The sequence below is a fragment of the Pristiophorus japonicus genome, chromosome 21 (assembly GCF_044704955.1).
Source record: "Pristiophorus japonicus isolate sPriJap1 chromosome 21, sPriJap1.hap1, whole genome shotgun sequence".
NCBI classification, from domain to species: Eukaryota; Metazoa; Chordata; class Chondrichthyes; family Pristiophoridae; genus Pristiophorus; species Pristiophorus japonicus.
The window spans coordinates 32,291,937-32,318,027 of NC_091997.1; the positions used below are offsets into that span (position 1 = coordinate 32,291,937).

The 26,091-nt window shown below is 48.2% G+C and overlaps 1 protein-coding gene across 1 annotated transcript in view; it reads right to left on the minus strand.

The window, feature by feature from the left end:
• Positions 1-26,091, minus strand: part of igf2bp1 (insulin-like growth factor 2 mRNA binding protein 1) — a 148,100-nt gene that overhangs the window by 36,286 nt on the left and 85,723 nt on the right. The window lies entirely within an intron of this gene.

Genomic DNA, 26,091 nt, shown 5'->3' on the forward strand with positions numbered 1-26,091 from the left:
TTGACACACCCCCCCGTACCGTGACACCCCCGCCCCTCCCCGTACAGTGACACCCCCTCCCGTACCGTGACATCCCCGCCCCCCTGTACCGTGACACCCCCGCCCCCCCCGTACATTGACACACCCCCCCGTACCGTGACACCCCCGCCCCCCCGTACAGTGACACCCCCTCCCGTACCGTAAAACCCCCGCCCACCGTACCGTGACACCCCACCCCCGTACCGTGACACCCCCCCGTACAGTGACACACCTTCCCGTACCGTGACACCGCCGCCCCCCTGTACCGTGACACCCCCGCCCCTCCCCGTACAGTGACACCCCCTCCCGTACCGTAAAACCCCCGCCCACCGTACCGTGACACCCCACCCCCGTACCGTGACACCCCCCCGTACAGTGACACGCCGCCCCCCCCCAGTACAGTGACATCCCACCCCCACCCCCCGTACAGTGATACCCCCCCACCACCGTACAGTGACATTCCACCACCGCCCCCCCCCCCCCCCCGTACAGAGTCAAAACACCAAGAAGATCAACTGCAGATTGTGCCAAACTTGGCTTGTCTGCCGGGTGCATTTTCAGCTGTGTAACACTGGTGCACAATTACTGATATTGTATAGCAAGCTATGCAGTATACTAGTGCATTCACTGTTATTGTGTACTTAACCATTTCGAGTACTAGTATGTTCACTGTTAATTGTACACTAAGATAACTCTCTGATATTTTCACTATCAATTGAACAACTTCCCGTCTTCAATGACCATTTAGTTGTGTCCCATGATGCATCTGGTGGTCATGTCAATTTTTAATCCAGGTTCTCAATCATTTCCAATTATTTCAACTTGCCGATCTTGATGCTAGCCCTTGGCCATCCATTCACCTAAGTTCTAAGTTCCACTTTTAGATGGAAGCAAGTCTTCCTCGATTTCGAGGAACTGCCTATGATGATGATAAGTTCTCCCGCCATTGAAATGCTCAACCACTTCCTCATCTCCACTTTTGATGCCTTTGTCTCCTGTAAACAAACCTTTACTGTCTCACATATAGGTCCCATTCTCACTCCTTCAGATTCAAGAGGCATTGCTTTGAGCGTATCTTTGAGCAGAACCCATGTTACATTCAGACAGCATTATTCCAATGCTCTCTGGGCCAAGCTTCCATCCTCCACCCTACATAAACTTCAGCTCATCCAAAGCTCTATTGTCCGTATGCTTTCCTGCACCAAGTCCCGCTCACCCATCACCCCGCCCTTACTGATTAATCTATGTTAGTTCCCATTCCCACCCCACAAAATTAAAATTCTCATTCTGATGTTTAAATCCCTCCATGGCCATCGCCCCACCCTATAACTTCCTACAATCCCCAGAATTCTCGGTTCTTCTAACTCTGACCTCTTGTGCATCCCCCTTCCCTTCCGCTCACCATTGTGCGTACAGACACCTACGTCCCACGCTCTGAAATTTTCCTCCAGCTTTCCAGCTCTTTTAAAGCCCATCTCTTGGACCAAGCTTTTAGTCACCCCTCCCAATATCTCCGTCATTTTATTTTTGATCACGCCTCGATGACGGGCCTTGGGACATTTTCCTAGGTGCTATAAAATATAAGTTGTTGTTGTGATTTAGGATTTATTCATCAATGTAGCAACAGTACAAACCAGAGAACAGGAAATAAGTTCAAATAGGACAGTGTTGCCCGGGACTCAAGGGCTGGCTTGCCAAGAGCAGGGGCTGCATGTGACCCCAGTTTGGACACACCCTCTTCTAGATATCAGACTTGGAAAGCATGTGGAACTCGCTACTGAGTGTAACATAGCCAAGTTTGCTGATGATACAAAGATGGGAGGAAAAGCAATGTGTGAGGAGGACACAAAAAATCTGCAAAAGGACATAGACAGGCTAAGTGAGTGGGCAAAAATTTGGCAGATGGAGTATAATGTTGGAAAGTGTGAGGTCATGCACATTGGCAGAAAAAAAATCAAAGAGCAAGTTATTATTTAAATGGAGAAAGATTGCAAAGTGCTGCAGTACAGCGGGACCTGGGGGTACTTGTGCATGAAACACAAAAGGCTAGTATGCAGGTACAGCAAGTGATCAGGAAGGCCAACGGAATCTTGGCCTTTATTGCAAAGGGGATGGAGTATAAAAGCAGGGAAGTCTTACTACAGCTATACAGGGTATTGATGAGGCCACACCTGGAATACTGCGTGCAGTTTTGGTTTCCATATTTATGAAAGGAGATACTTGTTTGGAGGCAGTTCAGAGAAGGTTCACTAGGTTGATTCCGGAGATGAGGGGTTGACATGAGGAAAGGTTGAGTAGGTTGGGCCTCTACTCATTGGAATTCAGAAGAATGAAAGATGATCTTAGCGAAACGTATAAGATTATGAGGGGGCTTGACAAGGTGGATGCAGAGAGGATGTTTCCACTGATGGGGGAGACTAGATCTAGAGGACATAATTTTAGAATAAGGGTCCGCCCATTTAAAACAGAGATGAGGAGGAATTTCTTCTCTGATGGTTGTGGATCTGTGGAATTCGCTGCCTCAGAGAGCTGTGGAAGCTGGGACATTGAATAAATTTAAGACAGAAATAGACAGTTTCTTAAACGATAAGGGAATAAGGGGTTATGGGGAGCAGGCGGGGAAGTGGAGCTGAGTCCATGATCGGATCAGCCATGATCTTATTGAATGGCAGAGCAAGCTCGAGGGGCTGTATGGCCTACTCCTGCTCCTATTTCTTATGTTCTTACAAGGAGTAGTTGAGGCGAATTGCATAGATGCATTTAAGGGGAAGCTAGATATGTACGAGGGAGAGAGGAATATGCCTATAGGGTGAGATAAAGAGGGGTGGGAGGAGGTTTGTGTGGAGTAATGCCAAACTGACACTAAGCCTTGATGTTCAATATCTCTGCACTAGATGTTACATCGAGTGTACAGCGCAGAAACAGGCCATTTGTCCCAACTGATCTATGACAGCGTTGATGCTCCACTCGAGCCTCCACCCACCCCTCTTTATCACACGCTATCACCATATCCTTCTATTCCTTTCTCCCTCATGTGTTTATCTAGCTTCCCCTTAAATGCATCGATACTATTCGCCTCAACCACGCCCTGTGGCAGCGAGGTCCACATTCTCACCGCTCTCTGGGTAAAGAAGTTTCTCCTGAAATCCCCATTGAATTTATTAGTGACTGTCCTTATATTTATGACCCCTAGTTCTGGTCTCCCTCACAAGTAGAAACATTTTCTCCAGGTCTAGCCTATCAAACCTTTTTGTAATCTTAAAAGACCTCTACCAGCACCAAATCCCTCAGCCATGTCTTTGAGAGAATGGAGCTCCAGCCCTTGTGTATGAGAAGTTGTGTTTGTTAATTCCTGTTGCCCACGGGCCCACGTAATTTTGCTGAAATCAGGCATTTGAGAGAAAGAAAGACTTGCATTTATATAGCGCCTTTCACAACCTCAGGGCGCCCCAAAGTACTTCACAGCCAATGAAGTCCTTTTGCAGCGTAGTCACTGTTCCAATGTAATACAGTATTGCAACTAATGCAGGGAACACTTCTGGGAAAATATTGAATGAATCCCCACATTACGTTCTGAGGGAAGGAAAGGTGGGGTGAGTTAAGAAGCATAAAGAGCATTTGCTGGAAAACAAATAAACATTCAGGAAGCTGAATTCAGCATGGTGGTTTGCGACTGTCAGGAGTGACTTGTGACATGGCTAAGAACTGCACTGTTTTCACACCCGCCAATAAATCGTTAATGCACGACCATTAGTTGGGGAAAGGTGCAGGTGAATCACTGCCGACTGGTCGGGAGGCTGGCTGCTCGATTGTGGCTGATTGCATTCTCTCTCGCCCCACACCGCTCATGTCGAGAGAGTGTGGGCAGGACAGCCAAAGAAAGCATTCAAAGATCCTACACTTCAGCCACAAAAGAGCCGCTCAGGAGATGCCAGCAGCTACAGCGTATCAATAGCAATACGCTCAATAAAACCAGTGGCCATGCTAACAGTTCAGTTTAACTCTTTGCCTCTGAACCTAACCTCCTACACTATAACAGCGGCTGTCCGCAAATTGGCTGCTGTGTTTCCCACATTACAACAGTGACTACACTCCAAAATCACTTCATTGGCTGTAAAGCACTTTGGGACATCCAGTGGTCGTGAAAGGCGCTATATAAATGCAAGTCTTTCTTTCCTGTGTTATCCTTGCCTGTAAATATTGGCAGTAAAGCACTTTGGGAGGTCCTGAGGTCATAGAAGAAAGACTTGCATTTATATAGCGTCTTTCATGACCACCGGACGTCACAAAGCACTCTACAGCCAATGAAGTACTTTTGGAGTGCAGTCACTGTTGTAATGTGGGAAACGCGGCAGCCAATTTGCGCACAGCAAGCTCCCACAACCAGCTGTGTGATAATGATCAGATAATCTGTTTTTTTGTTTATGTTGATTGAGGGATAAATATTGGCCTTAGGACACCTGGGAGAACTCCCCTGCTCTTCTTCGATCTTTGATGAGAGAGCAGACGGGACCTCAGTTTAACGTCTCATCCGAAAGACGGCACCTCCGACAATGCAGCACTCCCTCAGCAGCGCACTGGGAGTGTCAGCCTAGATTTTTTGTGTTCAAGTCCCTGGAGTGGGATTTGAACCCACAATCTTCTGACTCAGAGGCGAGTGTGCTGCCCACTGAGACACAGCTGACACTGAAGGTGCTGTATAATGCAAGACTCTCTTTCTTTAGCCTATGCTAGTTAAGAATATACCTAGCTATTCCAACCTATTCCAAAAGCGAGGAATATATACTATACAGAAATAAAGAGAACATGCATTTATATAGTGCCTTTCGCGACTTCAGGACGTCCCAAAGCACTTTACAGCCGACGAAGTACATTTTGAAGTGTTAATCTGTTTTTGTTATGTTGATTGAGAATAAATACTGGCCCCAGGACACCGGGGATAATTTCCCTGCTCTTCTTTGAAATAGTTCCATGGGATGTTTTACATCCACCTGAGAGAGCAGACGGGGCCTCGGTTTAACGTCTTAGACAAGACTGCTACCAGTAAACCAGGGCCGACACTTAATCCACTCCAGCAGCCTTCCTATTCGAAAAGCTAGGAAGATAATACAGGAGTGTGTACCATACATAGACACAGTCAGACCCAACCCCAAGCCTATAGACCCACGCAGGGTAAAACCTCGTTAACACCGCCTTGTGCGTACAGACACTGCTCTAATCTCGGCTTTCCTCAGCTCCTCCATTTATAATGGGGTTTCTGCCAAGTTCTGAGCAGTGGACAAGGCTGTGAGTCACGTTGTTTTATTTACTGATCTGTCTTTTTACTCTTGCTGGCACAGCAACTCCTCCATCCAGTCAAAGGGGGCAGCACAGGCTGTTTAATAACGTAATCAGCCAGTCAGCACTGACTGAGGATTGAACCCACGACCTCTGTGGTCCGTATGACATAATACCATAGCACTTAGTCATAGACTAGTTGTAGTGCAGACTACAACTGCTACATTAAGCCCCACACAGTACGAAAATATCTCCATTCCGAAGAAGAGCAGGGGAGTTCTCCCCGGTGTCCTGGCCAATGTATATCCCACAACCAACACCTAACAAACAGATGATCGGTTCATTGCGGTTTGTGGGAGGTTGCTGTGCACGAATCGGCTGCCGCATTTCATACATTACAACAGCGACTACACTCCAAAAAAGTACTTCATTGGCTGCAAAGCGCTTTGGGCGAGGGCCTCAGGTCGTGAAAGGTGCTATAAAAATGCACGTCTTCCTTCCTTTATTCCGTACCTTGCATCACATCACCCTCAGACACAAATAGCTTACAATCCTGAATAAAGCATGACGTGTTGTACCGGGGGAGTCACTTGCTGCATCATTCCCATCAGGAGAACACGCCAAGGTTTTTCTAAACCTGTCAGTGCGGAGAATGTCGCTGTCCCGCGACTAACGGACTGGTTGCAGCCAACATTCGCCCTAAGGTAGGCGGATGGGCATCGATCGGGATGTCCCCTGCCTCCGCTTTACGGGAAAGATACCACACATACGCGGCCACGCAGCAAATTTAAAGGGACCGGGCACGAAAAATAATTAGAGGAAAAATTTGGTTGTATGGTTTTTACATGGTTTGAGTTGCATTTATATAGCACCGTTAACATTGTAAAACGTCCCAAGGTGCTTCACAGGAGCGATTATCAAACACAATTTGACACAGAGCCACATAACGAGATATTAGGACAGGCTTGGTCAAAGAGGTCGGTTTTAAGAAGAACTGAAAAGGAGGAAAGAGAGGCGGAGAGGTTTAGGGAGGGAATTCCAGAGCCTGGGGCCCAGGCAGCAGAAGGCATAGCCGCCAATAGTGGAGCGATTGTAATTGGGGATGCGCAAGAGGGCAGAATTGGTGGAGCGCAGACATCTCAGGGATGCTGTGGGGCTGGAGGAAATTACAGAGCTAAGGAGGGGCAAGGGCCATGGAGGGATTTGAAAACAAGGTTGAGAATTTTTTAAATCGTGGCGTTGACGGACCGGGAGCCGACGTAGGTCAGTGAACACAGGGGATGATGGGTGAACTTCACGAAGAGACAGCCTCAAGCATAGAGGTCTACCAGTGATGCACTGGATATAGAGTTTGAACTTAAACCCACTAAGACTGTAGTTTTGTTACACTGTTACTAAATAAATAACAACTAGTGCTGAGAGACTGTTGCAATGTATGCACCTGCGAGTATGCTCATAGGCTCCCGGGCCGCCTGCAATTTCTGTGGTCTGCAGGATTCCGTGATCCACGTTTATGTTCAATGTGTGAGGCTGCAGCCCCACTTCCATTATTTGAAGGGGCTGCTCCTTGATTTTTAGCTGCACTTCAGTCCCATGCTCCTGATCTTTCGGCATCCTGTGCGGAGGAGAGCGGGCAGGTCGGAAGGCCTCCTCGTGGGACTGCTCCTGGGCATGACCAAGGTGGCCATTAACCGGTCCAGGCAGCGGGCGGTCGAGGGGGTCGTTCAGCCCGACTGCCTACGTCTCTTCTGCGGTTACATCCGAGCCAGGGTGTCCCTGGAGATGGAGCACGCGGTGTCGCGGCCTTCCGTGAGAGGTGGGCGCAGGCGGGACTGGAGTGCATCATCACCCCCGAGAACAGAATTTAAATTTAATTTGGCAAAGTTCCCAGTTCAGTGGGTTCTAGTGCCCTTACCAAAAGGGGTTACTTGATTTAAAGTTATATTAAAATAGTTGTAGTACGGGTGAATTGTGAGTGGTTTAGCCAGTCACGTGATGTTCACAAGACTCAATAAAACCCCAGCCAGTTGTGCCGAGGTCATCCACGATGAGGTATGCAGTTGTGAGCCTAGTGGATGAACTGGTAATGTGTAGTGTGATTGTTAAACCTTTGTTAATAAACCAACTAGTTCTTAATAGCAATGTGTTGCCATGAATTTTTAAGCAAAGAACCCATGAAGCAAATACATTACAACTGTGAAGCTTAGTTTAGTTATTCATGTGTTTATGGTGATTTAGATTCACTTGATTTTTGTTAAAAATCATACTTAACCTCTGTATTGGCAATAACAGTATCCTTATAGTTGTAATGAAATAACCTAACTCCTTGACTCCCCAAAGCCTTTCCGCCATCGACAAGGCACAAGTTAGGAGTGTGATCGAACACTCTCCACTTGCCTGGATGAGTGCAGCTCAAACAACACTCAAGAAGCTCGACACCATCCAGGACAAAGCAGCCCCATTGATCAGCACCCCATCCACCACCTTAAACACTCACACCCTCCACCACCGGCGCACCGTGGCTGCAGTGTGTACCATCTACAAGGTGCACTGTGGCAACTCGCCAAGGCTTCTTCGGCAGCACCTCCCAAACCCGTGACCTCTACCGCCTAGAAGGACAAGGGCAGCAGGTGCATGGGAACACCACCACCTCCACGTTCCCCTCCAAGTTACACACCATCCTGACTTGGAAATATATCGGCCGTTCCTTCATCGTTGCTGGGTCAAAGTCCTGGAACTCCCTCCCTAACAGCACTGTGGGAGCACCTTCACCACACGGACTGCAGCGGTTCAAGAAGGTGGCTCACCACCACCTTCTCAAGCACAATTAGGGATGGGCAATAAATGCCGGCCTTGCCAGCGACATCCACATCCGTGAATGAATGAAAATAGAATCTAGTGTTAGAGATGCATCTCAGGGGCCACCTCAGCCTTTGATGCCACTGGTTAAGGAGTTACATTGGTCAATACTCAATATCCATTGGACTGGGTTAGGAGGGCAGTCTGGAGTGAGCCCAATTGGGGCCTTAGGTATAAAACCATTGGATCCCAATCTAATTTTATCATATTGGTGAAGTATGGGGGAAGAGATATACTTCCGATATCATTCCACTAATATACACTATATATTGGAGTGCAATGCAAAGAATTGCACAGAATTCACAACAGAAAGAGGCCACTCAGCCCAACTGGTTGCAATGTATTTGCTCTCTGGGTTCTTTGCTTAAGAATTCATAGCAACACATTGCTATTCAGAACTATTTGGTATATTAGCAAAGGTTTAACAATCACACTACACATTACCAATTCATCCACCAGGCTCAAAACCACCTGCCTCATCGTGGATGACCTCGACACAACTGACTGGGGTCTTGTGAACATCACATGACTGGCCGAGCCACTCACAATGCAACAAGCTCTACAAACCTGTGAACATGCTCACGGATACATATAGTACACTGGTCTATGCCAATGTTTATGCTCCACACCAGCTTCCTGTCACCCGACTTCATCTCATACAAATCAGCATATCCTTCCAATCCTTTCTCCCACATGTTTTTATCTAGTTTGCCCTTAAATGCATCTATACTTTTGCCTGAAACACTCCGAAGCGAGTTCCACATTCTCACCACTCTCTGGGTGAAGAAATTTCTCCTGAATTCCGAATTGAATTTTTAAAAATTATTCGTTCATGGGCTGTGGTCGTCGCTGGCAGGGCCAGCATTTATTGCCCATCCCTAATTCGGCCATTTCAGAGGACAGTTAAGAGTCAGCTACATGTGGGTCTGGAGTCACATATCGGCCAGACCGGGTAAGGGCAGCAGATTTCCTTCTCTGAAGGGCATTAGTGAACCAGATGGGTTTTTACAACAATCCAGTAGTTTCAGTATCACCATTACCAATGCTATCTTTGTTATTCCAGATTTATTTAATTAACTAAATTTAAATTCCCCAGCTGCCGTGTTGGGATTTGCACTCGTGTCACCCGATCATTAGTGCAGGGCTCGGGATTACTTGTCCAGTAACAGAACCACTACACCACTGTTCCCGAATGTAAAAAGTAGCTGTGAGTTGCTGTAAGCACAGAGACCAGATATCACAATACCTAGGGGCCTGTTAGTAACGTGACCCCACCCTCCCCCACCCCCCCCCTGCTTTAAGAACAAAAGGCACAGATAGACCCAGTGTATTTTCTGACACTGAATTTCTCAGTCCTGTGCTCACAATTCATACTCTCCCTTGTGTATGTACCCGTGAGTATGCTCACAGGTTTGTTGAACTGTTCCACAAGGCAGCAGGCGGTCGAGGGGGTCGTTCAGCCCGACTGCCTGCCTCTCTTCCGTGGTTAGGTTCGCACCAGGGTGTCCCTGGAGATGGAGTACGCTCCCGGCCTTCCGCAAGAGATGGGCACCGGAGGGACTGGAGTGCATCATCACCCCCTTAAATTAAATTTTTATTTGTTCCAAGTTCCCTTTAAAGTTTTATTTGTAAATTTGTGGGTTCTAGTGTTCTTACCAAAAGGGGGCACTTGGCTTTAAGTTCTATTAAAATAGTTGCAGAGCTGTTGCATTATGAGTGGCTTAGCCAGTCACAAGACTCAATAAAACCCCAGTCAGTTGGGTCTCGGTCATCCACGATGAGGTATGGAGTTATGATCCTGGTGGATGAACTGGTAATGTGTAGTGCGATTGTTAAACCTTTGTTAATAAACCAATTAGTTATTAATAGCAATGTGTTGCTATGAATTCTTAAACAAAGAACCCATGAAACAAATACATTACACCCCTGAAGGCCTCCAGTGTCAGTCACTCAAACCAATGGAATGAAGCTCACGAACTGTGCCTTCTTTTTTGGGTCCTTGGCATGACAAAGATTTAATTTCTTGTGGGCTCATTTTTTCTTTGAAGATGCTTCTGGAATGTAATGTTGGATTGGCGGTGCACTGTGCATGGGAGATTCTGGCCCAGGATATTGACCCAGTCACTAATAAGCAAAGCAAAGCCCAATTGTAGAGTGCATCAATCCGGTCGGATGTCTGCCCATCCCAGTCGTATCTGCTTACTGAGAATTGTGGGAGCTTCTAACAAGAGACAGCTCGGGTCCCGCTAAACCCAGCAGTCTAACTAACAATCTCCCGCCAAACCCAACATTCTCACAACAAACCCAACAGTTACAGTCAGCCGTGGCTCAGTGGGCAGCACTCTAGCCTCTGAGTCAGAAGGTCATGGGTTCAGGTCCCACTCCAGAGACTTCAAAAATTATAGGCTGTCACTCCAGTGGAGGGCCGAGTCTCGTCGCCAAGAGCTAGCACAGGCAGCGGAAGGAGCATGCGGCAAACCAGACTCCCCGCCCACCCTTTCCTTCAACCACTATCTGTGACAGAGACTGTAATTCTCGTACTGGACTGTACAGCCACCTGAGAACTCACTTTTAGAGTGGAAGCAAGTCTTCCTCGATTTCAAGGGATTGCCGATGATGAGGGAGCTCTGCACCGTCGGAGGTGCCATCTTTTGGATAAGATGCTAAACCGAGGCCCCGTCTACTCCCTCAGATGGATAGAAATGATCCCATGGCACTATTTTGAAGACGAGCAGGGGAGTTATCCCTGGCGTCCTGGGCCAATATTTATCTCTCAATCAACTTAACAAAAACACTGCAGTTTGTGGGAGCTTGCTGTGCGCAAGTTGGCTGCTGTGTTTCCCACATTACAACAGTGACTACACTCCAAGAGCACTTCATTGGCTGTAAAGCACTTTGAGACGTCCCGTGGTCGTGAAAGGCGCTATATAAATCCAAGTCTTTCTTTTTATCATGTCTGGGAGCTGGTCTGGTGGAAGAGGGGTTTGTGTTAGTGCCAGAGTTTCCTTTGGACACTGAAGGGGGGATGGGGGGGGGGGGGCAAGTAACAACAAGCTATTCCGCAGTGGAGGCCACCACAATAGAGTCTGATCCAGTAAAAGAAAGACTTGCAATTCTACAACGTCTTTCATGATCTCAGGACGTCGCAAAGCACTTCACAGCCAATAAAGTACTTTTGAAGTGCAGTCACTGTTGTAATGTAGGAAACATGACAGCCATTTTGTGCACAGCAAGCTCCCACAAACAGCAATGAGATAAGTATTTTAGTGATGTTGGTTGAGAAATAAATATTGGCCAGGATACTGGAAAGAACTCTCATGGGTTTCCCACATTACAACAGTGACTACACTCCAAAAGTACTTCATTGGCTGTAAAGCACTTTGAGACCCCCGTGGCCATGAAAGGCGCTATATAAATGCAAGTCCTGCTTTCTTTTTCTTATTATAGTATTATAGAACACAGAAGGTGGCCAATCGGCCCATCATGCCTGTGCCAGCACTCAGTGGGATTTTTGTTGTCCAGTTGAGCAGGCAGACATGGCCCTCAGTTTAACATCTCATTTGAGAAAGGCCACATCTGTCTTCCCGGCACTGGGAGGGTCATCCGAGATTTTACGCTCAAGTCTCCAGAGTGTGACTTGAACCCTCGGCCTTCTGACTCCCGGGCAACTGTGCGGCCCACTGAGGCGCAGCTGACATCTTCACCCAGACGGTGGGAACGCAGACCCCCATACGGGGAGCGGGTGAGCAGACACCGCCCAAACCAAACAATGTAAAAGCACCTAGTGCCTGTATCGGGAGTTGACTAATGGCAGATTTGCATATATATGAGTTTGCCTTTAATCTCCCCCAGCCCAATGAATCAAGGCAGCTGTGCATGCCTCTGCCTTTGTTTCCCGGCCTGTCAGTCTGGCCCAATGAAAGCATTCAGCCTTGCCAGAAGCAACAATAAAGAAATCAGGAATGCTAGGAATGCCTTTGGTAAGGTAGGGTCTCACAGAACATATAGATATTCGCGTAACGCACCCATGGCCGCTCTGTGCTCTGCTCGGGGGGGTGGAAAACGAAAGGGCTGTGATCATACATCGGGCGCACAACATGGAGGAAGACAAGGCCAGCTCCTTCTCCAGTTAATTCCCTGAAATATTGGTTTAGCGGAAAAGTGTTTAAAAACGCACCAAAGAATCTAAAGGGAATTGGAAGGGGAACAATTTGCCGGGCTACGGGGAAAGGGCGGGGGGGGGGGGGGGTGAGTGTGACTAATTGGATCGTTCTTTCAAAGAGCCGTCACAGGCATGATGGGCCGAATGGCCTCCTTCTGTGCCGTATCATTCTTTCACGACAGCTTTCCTTCCCATCTCCTGCATTCACTCTGAATTATTTGTTACAGATTTTCACTTAATTTAACTGTGCTTTTATTCCAGTAAGGTCAGTGGATGCACTCCCTCGGCTCGGAGTTCGAAGGTTGTGGGTTCAAGTCCCACTCCAGGGACTTGTAGCACAGAAAATCCAGGCTGACACTCCAGTGCTGAGGGAGCGCCGCACTGTCGGAGGTGCCGTCTTTCTGATGACATGTTAAACTGAGGCCACGTCTGCTCTCAGGCAGATGTAAAAGATCCCGTGGCACTATTTCGAAGAAGAGCAGGGGAGTTCTTCCCGGTGCCCTGACCAATATTTATCCCTCAACCAACATAACAAAAACAGATTATCTGGTCTTTATCACATTGCTGTTTCTGGGAGCTTGCTGTGCGCAAATTGGCTGCCGCGTTTCCCACATTACAACAGTGACCACACTCCAAAAGTACTTCATTGGCTGTAAACCACTTGACATCTTGAGAATATATAAATGCAAGTCTTTCAACAACAAGTTGCATTTTATAGCCCCATTTATGTAGTAAAAATGTCCCAAGATACTTCACAGGGGCATTATCAAACAACCATCACCCCTGTGCTTGCTGAACTACATTAGCTCCCAGTTAAACATATAACTTGATTTTAAAATATTAATCCTTGTTTTTAAATCCCTCCATGGCCTCGCCCTTCCCTATCTCTGTAATTTGCTCCAGCCCCAAAAGCCTCCGATTCCATGAGCGACCCCGATTTTAATCAGTCCATCATCGGAGGCCGTGCCTTCAGCTGCCACAGTCCTAGGCTCTGGAATTCCCTCCCTAAACCTCTCTGCCTTTTTACCTCTGTCTCATCCTTCAAGATGCTCTTACAGGCTGTCAATATAAGATAGTCACCAAGAAATCCAACAGGGAATTAGAAGAAACCTCCTTTACCGAGAGAGTGGTGAAAATGTGGAACTCACTACCACAGGGAAAGGTTGAGGCGAATAGTATCAATGCATTTAAGGGGACGGCTAGATAAACATATGAGGGAGAAGGGAATAGAGGGTTACGCTGATAGGTTTAGATGAGGAAAGACCGGAGGAGGCTCGAGTGGAGCATAAACGCCAGCATGGACTGGTGGGGCCGAATAGCCTGTTTCTGTGCCCTATATCCGATATAATCCTTAAAATCAGACATCCAGCCACATAAGGAGCTATTAGGACACATATCACCCAAGGGCAGCATGTAGATGAGAACTAGGAAGGGGCCATGGATAGATCTGTGGGGGATCTATCCTTTTTGTCATCGTGGTTCAACCTCACGCAGAATCTCAAATGGTGATCAGGATTCCTCACTCTGAGGCGTCCCACTGCTGCAGGGTCATTGGGCCATGGGCGGACATCCAGATGTGGCTAACTGCATTTCCGATTAGTAAATGAGTAATAGAAATGGTCGTTGGGCTTGTGATCTCAACGCTCATATTGTGAACATTAACCTTTTTGAGCGTTTGTTGGTAAAATGCTGAGAGGAAAAGCAGAGTGTGCAGATGTTTTTTGGATCAGAGTACTTCACTTCGTTGGGTACTAATGGCGGTATATAAGAACATAACAAATAGGAGCAGGGGAGTCGGCCACTCGAGCCTGCTCCGCCATTCAAGAAAATCATGGCTGATCTACCTCAACTCCACCTTCCCGCACTATCCCCATAGCCCTTTACTTTCCTCGTATCAAAAAATCTAGCGATCTTATCCTTGAATATGAATATATTTAGTGACTGAGCCTCCACAGCCCTTTAGGGCAGAGAATTCTGAAGATTCATCACCTGTCGAGTGAAGACATTTCTCCTCATCTCAGTCCTAAATGGCCGACCCCTTATTCGGAAACGGTGACCCCTGGTTCTAGACTCCCCAGCCAGGGGAAACATCCTCCCTGCATCTACCCTGTCAAGCCCTGTAAGAATTTTGTATGTTCCAATGAGATCACCTCTCATTCTTCTAAACTCTAGAGACTATAGGCCTAGTCTACTCAATCTCTCCTCATAGGACAATCCCCCCATCCCAGGAATCAGTCTGGTGAACCATTGTGGGAGTCCCTGGCCCAAGACCACCCTAAGTGGAGGAAGTGCATCCGGGAGGGCGCTGAGCATCTCGAGTCTCATCGCCGAGAGCATGCAGAAACCAAGCGCAGGCAGCGGAAGGAGCGCGCGGCAAACCAGTCCCACCCACCCCATCCCTCAGCGAATATCTGTCCCACCTGTGACAGAGTCTGTGGCTCTCGTATTGGACTGTTCAGCCACCAAAGAACTCACTTCAGGAGTGGAAGCAAGTCTTCCTCGATTCCGAGGGACTGCCTATGATGATGAAGGCAAGTATATCCTTCTTTAGGTAAGGAGACCAAAACTGTACACAATACTCCAGGTGTGGTCTCACCAAAGCCCTGTATAATTGCAGTGAGACTTGTTTGTTAAGTGAATATATGCGTGATGTGTTTACCTGCTTTGCCTGTAAGACGGTTTCTACTAAAATGAGTGCATGTGGTTAAAACTGTCGCTGTAGTCACACCTGGGGCCAGTCAGCGATTTCTATTGGGCAACACGATAATACGGTTATCGCCCCCCCTCATCCGATTCTGCGGTGTTCTCGGCAAGACATCTTGCAACACCATTTTCACATTCCAACGTCATCATCATAGGCAGTCCCTCGGAATCGAGGAAGACTTGCTTCCACTCTAAACATGAGTGCTCAGGTGGCTGAACAGTCCAATACGAGAACCACAGTCTCTGTCACAGGGACAGGATGGGTAGGACTGGTTTGCCGCACGCTCCTTCCGCTGCCTGCGCTTGATTTCTGCAGTCTCTCGGCGATGAGACTCGAGGTGCTCAGCACCCTCCTGGATGCACTTCCTCCACTTAGAGTGGTCTTTGGCCAGGGACTCTCAGGTGTCGGTGGGGATGTTGCATTTTATCAGGGAGGCAACGTCGTGCATATCACGAGTGACATCACCCTCTCCCCAGTGAGCTGTACTGAGCCCCAAGAACGTGTAACAAAGAGTTATTTACCTTCATTTTTGCATGTGTATTTACCTCAGCAAAGGGCTAATGTCCAAGCCTCTCAGATTCAAGTCAATTCATTGTTTTACTGAAACGAGCCAGATTATCCTCAAATTAAGTTACTGGGGCCCTGTAACATGTTTAATCTGAGTCAATTTGATGGGGCACATTAATGGGAATTCCCATTAGAGAAGGAACAATAGGACTGCTGGGTGTGTTTACTGAGGCTGATTGGGGGTGGGAGTGGGGTGTATTAGGTGGTCACCAAAACACTATAAGAAAGGACTTATAGACCGCATTTGCAAGTGCTTCACAGCTCATGTGAACTTTTGAAGTGTAGTTGGTGTTATAACATAGGAAACGCGGCAGCCAATTTACACATGGCAAGGACTGACAAATAGCATTGTGATAATGGGCCAAATAATCTGTTGCGATGTTGGTTGAGGGATAAATATTAGCCAGGACAATATTGGCTGGGAAGAATTCCACATGCTCTTCTTTAAATAACCTCTTACCTTTCTCTGTTCCAAAGAAAATAGCCCTAACTTTTCCATCCTCTCCTCATAACAGAAGTCCCTCATCCTGCTAACATCCTGGTAAACCCACCTCTGTATCCTGTCTTAAGGCCTTTATATCTTTACTGAAGTGTCACCTGTGACTCAGTTGGTCACACTCTCACCTTCTGAGTCAGGAGGTTGTGGGTTCAAGTCCCAGTCCAGAGACTTGAGCACAGAATCCAGGCTGACACTCCCAGTGCAGTGCTGAAGGATGCCGCACTGTCAGAGAGGCAGTACTGAGGGAGCGCTGTACTGTCGGAGGTGCCGTCTTTTGGGTGAGACATTAAACCAAGGCCCCATCTACTCATAAAAGATCCCAGGGCACCATTTCGAAGAAGAGCATGGGAGTTATCCCCGGTGTCCTGGCCAATATTCATCCCTCAAATCAACATCACCAAAACAGATCTGGCCATAATCACATTGCTGTTTGTGGAGAAGCTGAAGGAAATTACAGAGATAGGGAGGGGCAAGGCCAATATAACAAATAATGATTATCTGGTCATTATCACATTGCTGTTTGTAGGAGCTTGCTGTGCGCAAATTGGCTGCCGCATTTCTCACATTACAACAGTGACTGCACTCCAAAAGTACTTCATTGGCTGTAGAGCGCTTTGAGATGTCTGGTGGTCGCGAAAGGCGCTATATAAATGCAAGTTGCTCTTTCTGAAGCTCAGAGCTGTCCACAAGACTCCAGCTGAGGCCGAACCAGTGATTTAGAAAGTTCTCACATGATCTCTTTGCTTATCATAATTATACACATTCCAGCACAGGACCATCAGTGGCAATCGGGAATCGGATTCCTGGCTGATAAACTCCTTCCCTCACCGAGAGGACACTTTAGCAGCCCCACCAACCATCATGCCCGCTTCACTGAGCTAATCCCAGGACTGCAAACACTAGCAAACGTTCAGGACCAACATTAATGTACAAAAAGAATGGAACGATGCATAATCTTGGCTTGTATTCCCTTGTGTTTGGGAGGCTAAAGGGCGATCTAATCAAGGTTTTTAATATAACGGGATTCGATGGGACAGTTACAGAGAAACTATTTCCTCTGGTTGTGGGGGGGGGGGGGGTTCCAGCACAGTGGGACATAGCCTTACATTTAGAGGTGGGGCATTCAGAGTGTCGGAGAAATCGGGCACTTGGTCCCTCAAACGGCTGTGGATGTAGTGCGTCAATTGAAATTTTTAAGTCTGAAATCAATAGATTTTTGTTGGGGTAAGGGGATCAAGGGATATGAAAAGCGAGTAAATGGAGTGGAAGTGTTGAACAGGTTCGAGGGGCTGCTCCCGTTCCAATGATGCCTGTTTTTTAAAAAAATTTTAATTTGTGAACATCACGTGACTGACTAAGCCACTCACAACTCAACAGATCTACAACTATTTTAAAAGTAACTTTCAATCAAGTGCCCCTCTTTTTTTTTTTGAGGGCACCAAAACCCACAAATTAACAATTAATCATTAAAGGGAACCACATCAAATCAAATTCAATTAAAATTCTGTTCCCTGTTGGGATGATGCACTCCAGTCCCTCTGGCGCCCTCCTCTCGCGGAAGGCCGCGAGCGTACCGGTGGACACCGCGTGCTCCATCTCCAGGGACACCCTGGCTCGAACGCAACCGCGGAAGAGAGGTGGGCAGTCGGGCTGAGCGACCCCCTTATGGTGCCGGGTTAGACAGAGGGAGGGGGTGGGGGTGGGGGGGGACACGACTGGCCATCCAGATACCTTCACTCGGGCAATGAGCTCACGTGCAGCATGGATTTTCCAACCTGAATGTGATGCACAGATGGTCTTTGTGTGTGTGTGTGTGTGTGTGTGTGTGTTGTAAATCTGAATGAATCGGGTCCTTTACAAAGAAACACTGAATGGCTTCGTTAGCACGTCCTCAACGGTGCAACACTTTAAGCTGCCCCGAGGAATGTGGCCATTGTTTATGGAGTTCAGGCTGTTTGTTTCAGCACCACCCCCACCTCCCACTCCCCATCCCCCATCCCCCATCACAGCCTGTGATTGGGCTGCGATTATCAACCATCAGGAACAAACACACAGATGTGGCCAATTTCCTTGGCTTCCAGGCACAGCGCTCTCTTTTATCAAACTTTAGTCTGAAGCGTTCTGGTTGGGACACTTTAAACTGCTTTTATGTTAAAGTGAGAGAGGAAACTTCTTCCAGGCTACAGCCAGTTGCACGAGGCTTGGAGACAGAGATCAGCATCACTAGGTCAATAAAAACGAAAGGTCCTTTAGCCATCCAGGTCTCGTAACCCGGGGTGGTGCAAACGCTCATCCATCGCGCTCCCTCTGTTACATTTAACAACCGCCTGCCGGCCTTCATCGTAATGTCGTGACCCCGGGCGTGAACGCACAGAACCCGCTCTGTGGGCTTACATTACCGGACTGCACACTGCATAGAAACAGGAAGCCATTCGGCCCCTCGAGCCTGTTCCACCATTCAATGAGATCACGGCTCATCCAGAACCAGGGGTCACAGTCTAATGATAAGGGGTAAGCCATATAGGCCCGAGGTGGGGAGAAACTTTTTCACCCAGAGAGTTGTGAAGCTGTGGAATTCTCTGCCACAGAAAGTTGTTGTTGAGTCCAGTTCGTTAGATATATTCAAAAGGGAGTTAGATGTGGCCCTTACGGCTAAAGGGATCAGGGGGTATGGAGAGAAGGCTAGGGTGGGGTACTAAGGTTGCATGATCAACCATGATCATATTGAATGGTGGTGCAGGCTCGAAGGGCCGAATGGCCTACTCCTGCACCTATTTTCTATGTTTCTATCTCTACCGCAATTGCATTTTCCCGCCTGTGAGCTACTGCACAAAATCTGACATAAGGAGGCATTAGGACAGGTGACTAAAAGCTTGGTCAAAGAGGTCGGTTTTAATGAGCATCTTAAAAAGAAGGGAGAGAGAGGTGAAGAGGTTTAGGGAAGGAGATCCAGACCATCAAGTTTGGGATGGTGGGTTTGAGGTGGGAAACATTACGCTGTATGGGGTTGGTACACGTTTAAGCGAAGATGGAGCACGTGTTAAAAAGGTAGCACAGTGGGTAATACATTCACCTTTGAGTCAGAAGGTTGTGGGTTCAGGTCCCACCTCAGAGACTTGAGAGCATAATATCCAGGCTGACACTCCAGTGCAGTGCTGAGGGAGTGCTGCACTGTCGGAGGCGCCGTCTTTTGGATGAGACCCTGAATCAACTTTCTGTCTGACCCCTCAGGTGGTCATAAAAGATCCCACGGCCATTATTTTGAAGAGCAGGGGAGTGTTCCCTGGTGTCCTGGCCAATATTTAATCTTTCAACCCCTAAATGACTAAAAACAGATTATCTGTGTCATTATCACATTGCTGTTTGTGGGAGCTTGCGGTGCGCGACATTGTCTGCCGCGTTCCCCACATTACAACAGTGACTACACTTCAAAACTCATTTGTTTTCTGTAAAGCGCTTCGGGACGTCCGGAGGTTGTGAAAGGCGCTAAATAAATGCAAGTTCTTTCGTCCTTTATCACCGCAACTATGTGCCGGGCATTGTTAATGTCTGGGGCTCCTCACCCTCCCAGTGAACAGAGGCCTGGGTGAAACGAGTGGTCTTGTTAAAGACAGCGTGTGTGGGTTTTATTGTGTGTGTGGCGAGGGAGTGGGGGAGGGGATTGAGACACTAATACTTCATGAATAACTCAGTCGAGACAAGGGAGCAACGTGGCTACGTTGCATCACAGGCAAGCACTGGGGGCCACCATTGCAGGCTCGGGGGGGCAAAGGTCACACAGGAAGTAAGCACATTTCAGAAGGAAAGGGAGCAGAGTGAATATTGCACTGCCGTTTCCTGCCAGCATCAGAGATTTCTTCAAACTCCCTCCCCCCACCTCGCCAGCCTGCAACACACTCACAGAGGGGGAGGGGGGCTGGTGGGTGTTCAGGAAAGGAAGATCTGCTCTTAAAGACACTGGTGCTGGCAGGAAGCTGCTGTGGATATTCACTCTCACGTTCATCATCATCATAGGCAGTCCCTCGGAATCGAGGAAGACTTGCTTCCACTCTCTAAGTGAGTTCTTTGATGGCTGAACAGTCCGATACGAGAGCCACAGACTCCACTACAGGTGGGACAGACATTCGTCGAGGGAAGGGGTGGGTGTGGCTGGTTTGCCGTGCGCTCCTTCCGCTGTCTGCGCTTTGCCTTTTCACGCTCTTTGAGTTGAGACTTTACCAGGGAGGCTTTGAGGGTGTCCTTATAACGTTTCCGCTGTCCTCCTTTGGCTCGTTTACCACGAAGGAGCTCCGCATAAAGCATTTGCTTAGGGAGTCTCGTATCTGGCATGCAAACTATGTGGCCTGCCCAGCGAAGCTGATAGAGTGTGGTCAGTGCTTCAATACTGGGGACGTTAGCCTGGACGAGGACACTGATGTTGGTGCGCCTCTCCTCCCAGGGGATTTGCAGGACTTGAGGTGCCTTCTATACATCGTCCATGCCTCAGATCCATACAGGAGGGTGGGTATTACATAGAAACATAGAAAATAGGTGCAGAGTAGGCCATTCGGCCCTTCGAGCCTGCACCACCATTCAATAATATCATGGTTGATCATTCCCTCAGTACCCCTTTCCTGCTTTCTCTCCATACCCCTTGATCCCTTTAGCCGTAAGGGCCATATCTAACTCCCTCTTGAATATATCCAATGAACTGGCATCAACAACTCTCTGCGGTAGGGAATTCCACAGGTTAACAACTCTGGGTGAAGAAGTTTCTCATCTCAATCCTAAATGGCCTACCCCTTATCCTTAGACTGTGTCCCCTGGTTCTGGACTTCCTCATCATCGGGAACATTCTTCCCGCATCTAACCTGTCCAGTCCCGTCAGAATCTTGTAAGTTTCTATGAGATCCCCTCTCATCCTTCTAAACTCCAATGTATAAAGGCCCAGTTGATCCAGTCTCTACTCATATGTCAGTCCTGCCATCCCGGGAATCAGTCTAGTGAACCTTCGCTGCACTCCCTCAATAGCAAGAACGTCCTCCTCAGATTAGGAGACCAAAACTGAACACAATATTCCAGGTGAGGCCTCACCAAGGTCCTGTACAACTGCAGTAAGACCTCCCTGCTCTTATACTCAAATCCACTAGCTATGAAGGCCAACATACCATTTGCCTTCTTCAGCCCTGTAGACCATGAGCTTGGTGGTAGATTTGAGGGCGAGGTCTTCAAACACTCTTTTCCTCAGACAGCAGGAAGCTGCTGTGGATATCCACTCTCACGTACAATGCCCCTTTAAAGGGCGTTCTCTCCACTCTGCGTCAGAAGGTTGTGGGTTCAAGCCCCACTTCAGCGCATAATCCAAGGTGACACTCCAGTGCAGTACTGAGGGAATGCTGCACTGTCGGAGGGGCAGTACTGAGGGAGTGCCGCACTGTCTTTGAGATGAGACGTTAAACCGAAGCTCCGTCTGCTCTCTCAGACGGATGTAAAAGATCCCATGGCACTATTTTGTTCTCCCTAGTATCTTAGGCCAATATTTATCCCTCAACCAACTTCACTAAAAACAAATTATCTGGCCATTGCGTTTTGTGGGAGCTTGCTGTTTGTAAATTGTCTCCCACATTACAACAGTGGCTACACTTCAAAAGTATTTCATTGGCTGTCAGGCGATTTGGGATGTCCTGAGGATATAATGAGTGAGCCAAACTGGAGACCTCCTTTTTTTTCTTTTGTCCCTGTTGGATTTTTGTTATAAAGTGGGAGACCCTAGTGGTGAGCCCAAGACCCAACTGCGGGACCCAACTTGGCTTCACAACAACAACTTGCATTTATATAACGCCTTTAACGTAGTAAAACGTTCCAAGGCACTTCACAGGAGCGCAATCCGACAAAAATTGACACCGAGCCACATAAGGAGATATCGGGGCAGATGACAGAAAGCTTGGTCAAAGGGGTCGGTTTTAATGAGCATTTTAAAGGAAGGGAGAGAGGGAGAGAGATGTGAAGAGGTTTAGGGAGGGAGATCCAGACCATCAAGTTTGGGGTGGGATACTCCACATCAGCCTCTTCCCACCCCTCTTCATCTCGTCCCATCACCATATCCGCCTATTCGTTTCTCCCTCATGTGTTTATCCAGCTTCCCCTGAAATACAGCTATACTATTTACCTCAGTCACACATTCTCACCACTCTCTGGGTAAAGAGGTTTCTCTGAATTCCCCATTGGATTTATTGGTGATTATCTTATATTTATGGCCCCTTTAAGTTTATTGCACTGGATATAGCAAGGGCTATGGGCCCCGACAACATCGTGCTGAAGGCTTGTGCTCCAGGACTAGTCGCACCTTTAGCCAAGCTGTTCCATTACAGCTACAACACTGGTGTCTACCCGGACAATGTGGGAAACTGCCCAGGTATGTCCTGTCCACAAAAAGGAGGACAAATCCAATCCAATTACTGCCCCATCAGCGTACTCTCAATCATCAGCAAAGTGATCCAGTGTTTCACAGCCATCTTATTCCTAAAATCATGCTGATGTGAAATGGTTCCTGATCACACCTGGGATAAGGCCGTTTATGAAACAGAGGTCATTATCTCCAGGTGATATGCATTTCCACAGCAAGCTACAGCTCATGCAAGAGTCAATGGTGCTGCGATGATGTCACTGCGCCTATGCCTCTCTCTGCCTAGAGTCACCAAAACAACGGTGAGACACTCAAACTGCCTCACAGGAGATGCTGGTGTCATCATCATAGGCAGTCCCTCGAAAACGATGAAGACTTGCTTCCACTCTCTAAGTGAGTTCTCAGGTGACTGTACAGTCCAATACGGGAATTACACTCCCTGTCACAGGCGGGACAGACAGTGGTTGGAGGACAGGGTGGGTGGGGAGTCTGGTTTGCCGCACGCTCCTTCCGCTGCCTGCGCTTGATTTCTGCATGCTCTCGGCGACGAGACTCGAGGTGCTCAGAGCCCTCCTGGATGCTCTTCCTCCACTTAGGGCCAGGGACTCCCAGGTGTCGGTGGGGATGTTGCACTTTATCAAGGAGGCTTTGCGGGTGTCCTTGAAACGTTTCCTCTGCCCACCTGGGGATCACTTGCCGTGTAGGAGTTTGCTTTAGGAGTCTTGTGTCGGGCATGCGGATGATGTGGCCCGCCCAACAGAGCTGGTCAAGTGTGGTCAGTGCTTTGATGCTGGGGATGTTGGCCTGATCGAGCACACTGATGTTAGTGCGTCTTCCTCCCAGGGGATTTGTAGGATCTTGCAGAGAAAGCGATGCTGGTATTTCTCCAGCGATTTGAGGTGTCTACTGTATATGGTCCATGTTTCTGATCCATACAGGAGGGCGGGTATCACTGCAGCCCTGTAGACCATAAGCTTGGTGCCAGATTTGAGGGCCTCATCTTCAAACACACTCTTCCTCAGACGACCGAAGGCTGCACTGGCGCACTGAGGAAGTGTTGAACCTCGTTATCGATGTCTGCCCATGCTCATAGTAGGCTCCCGAGGTATGGAAAATGGTCCACGTTGTCCAAGGCCGCACCATGGATTTTGATGACCAGGAGGGGGGGCAGTGCTGTGTGGCACAGTTAGGTTGGTGGAGGACCTTTGTCTTACAGATGTTTAGTGTAAGGCTCATGCTTTCATACGCCTCGGTGAAGATGTTGACGATGGCTGGTGCACAACAGTGAGGAACTCCTCTTCCCATCGACCCCACCTCCAGCAGCCCCGACCCCCGACCTCACTCCAGCAGCCCCGACCTCCGACCCCACCTCCAGCTGCCCCGACCCCCGACCCCACTCCAGCAGCCCCGACCCCCGATCCCACCTCCAGCAGCCCCGACCCCTCCCACCTCCAGCAGCCCCGACCTCCGACCCCACCTCCAGCAGCCCCGACCCCCGATCCTACCTCCAGCAGCCCCCCCCCCCCAGACCCCCACATCCAACAGCTTCACATAAGTATATAAGAACAAAGAGGAGGATTAGACCTTTCGGCTTCTCGAGCCCGCTCTGCCATTCAATATCATGGTTGATCTTCGACCTCAACTCCACTTGCCTGCCCGATCCCCATATCCCTGGATTTTCTTAATATTCAAAATCTATCGCTCTCTGTCTTGAATATACTCAACGACTGAGCCCTCTGGGGCAGAGAATTCCAAAGATTCACCACCCTCTGAGTGAAGACGTTTCTCCTGATCTCAATCCTAAATGGCCGACCCCTTATCCTGAGACAGTGACCCCTGGTTCTAGACTTCCTAGCCCGGGGGAAACCATGGGCTCACCCCCGACCCCAACTCCAGCAGCGCAGTGTTTGAGATGGAACGCTGCCGTGTAGTTGGGTGGACTTGAACTGTGCTCGACCACAAAAGACTCAGGTGAGGTACTAGCCTTTGAATTGTGCCCCTGGACCCACTCAATGGCTTCAGGAGAGTTGAACGGGCAGAAAGGCTCTCCTTGGAACAGAGAAAACTAAGAAAAGATTTAATAGAGGTGTTAAAAATGAAGAAGGGTTTAGATAGAGTAAGTAAAGAGAAGCTGTTTCCAATGGCTGAAGGGTCGATAACCAGAGGTCACAGATTTAAGGTGATTGGCAAAATAGCCAGAGGCAACGTGAGGAAAATTTTGTTACACAACAGGTGATTAGGATTTGGAAAGCATTGCCTGATAGGGCGCTGGGTACAGATTCAAAAGGGAATTGGATAAATAGTGGAAGGAGAAAGAATTGCCGGGATATGGGGAAAGAGCGGGGAGTGGGACTGACTGGGTTGCTCATCAAAACAGCTGGCACAGATTCGAAGGGCTGAATGGCCTTCTTCTGTGCTGTACTGTTCTATGGTTCTAAGAAAACTGGTAAGAGAAAAAAAATGTCCAACAATAACACCTAATGCCGATCGGGAGTGTGTTTATTATTAAAGTGCTTTCTACAGGATATCCCACGATATGATTGAAGTTTAACTTCCACTTTCCAATGGCCTCCTGCCCAAGGATGACTCACAGAGAAAACACAGTGCGGGGGAAACAAACCGGAAAAAGAACACGGGAGCAGCACATGTCAACACGGAACATGAGGCTGACACACGTACAGCACGTCAACATGGGATCAGGAGACTGACACACTTCCAGCACATATCAACACGGAGAGGACACTGACACGTACAGCACATGTCAACACGGAGCAGGAGACTGACATGATTCAACAGGGAAGTAGTGGCAGCACTGACAACACCACCAACACCTTGCGCTCGACTTTCTGCTCCTTTATTCCAGCAAGATCACCGCAATCCGGGCGGAATCGGCCGAATCAGCGCAAAAGATTGGGGAATTTTAAACCTAGGTGAGGTGCTCCCCAAAACCACTTGTTGGTGTTTTCTGCGCTCTTTCACGCTGGTTCAAGGTTCAAATCTCCGGATCTGGTTGCTGCCGCAGGTTGGCATTGCTCGATAACCACCAATTCTGGCTCGGGAAAGGCTCTTCATGGTGTGCTCTGTTTCTTCGGCACCAGTTGGCACGTTTGAAAACATTTTTCTATCAAAAAATATTCCATTTACTACGAAACTGACTAATGCGCAACAATGAAACTATTAAACGGTTCAGTATAGTTTAAGCAATTTTCAGTGATTTTAGTTCAGACGGAGGACAGGATACCCTTATGAGTGTCGGCCATGGCTCAGTGAGTAGCACACTCATGCTCTGAGTCAGAAGGTTGTGGGTTCCTGTCCAGGAATAAAAGAAGCTACCCACATTTTTTTAATTCCAAATTAAATAAATGTAAAAGAAAGGGTTTGGACTCCGATCTCTATCCCAGGCCTAATGGACTGTAGCAGAGCGGAGGGGGCCCCCAGTTAATTATTAGTTACTAGCTGCATGAAAGCTGATAGAAATGGTTTGGATGCTTAGCTGAAAACAGTCAAGATTCCTCGATTGGTGTTATTAACCGACGTTACCAAGCAGAAAGAACAATAGCAGATTGTCGGCCCAGTGAAATACATCTAGTTAACCTCTCGATACAGGCTCTTGCTTTCCA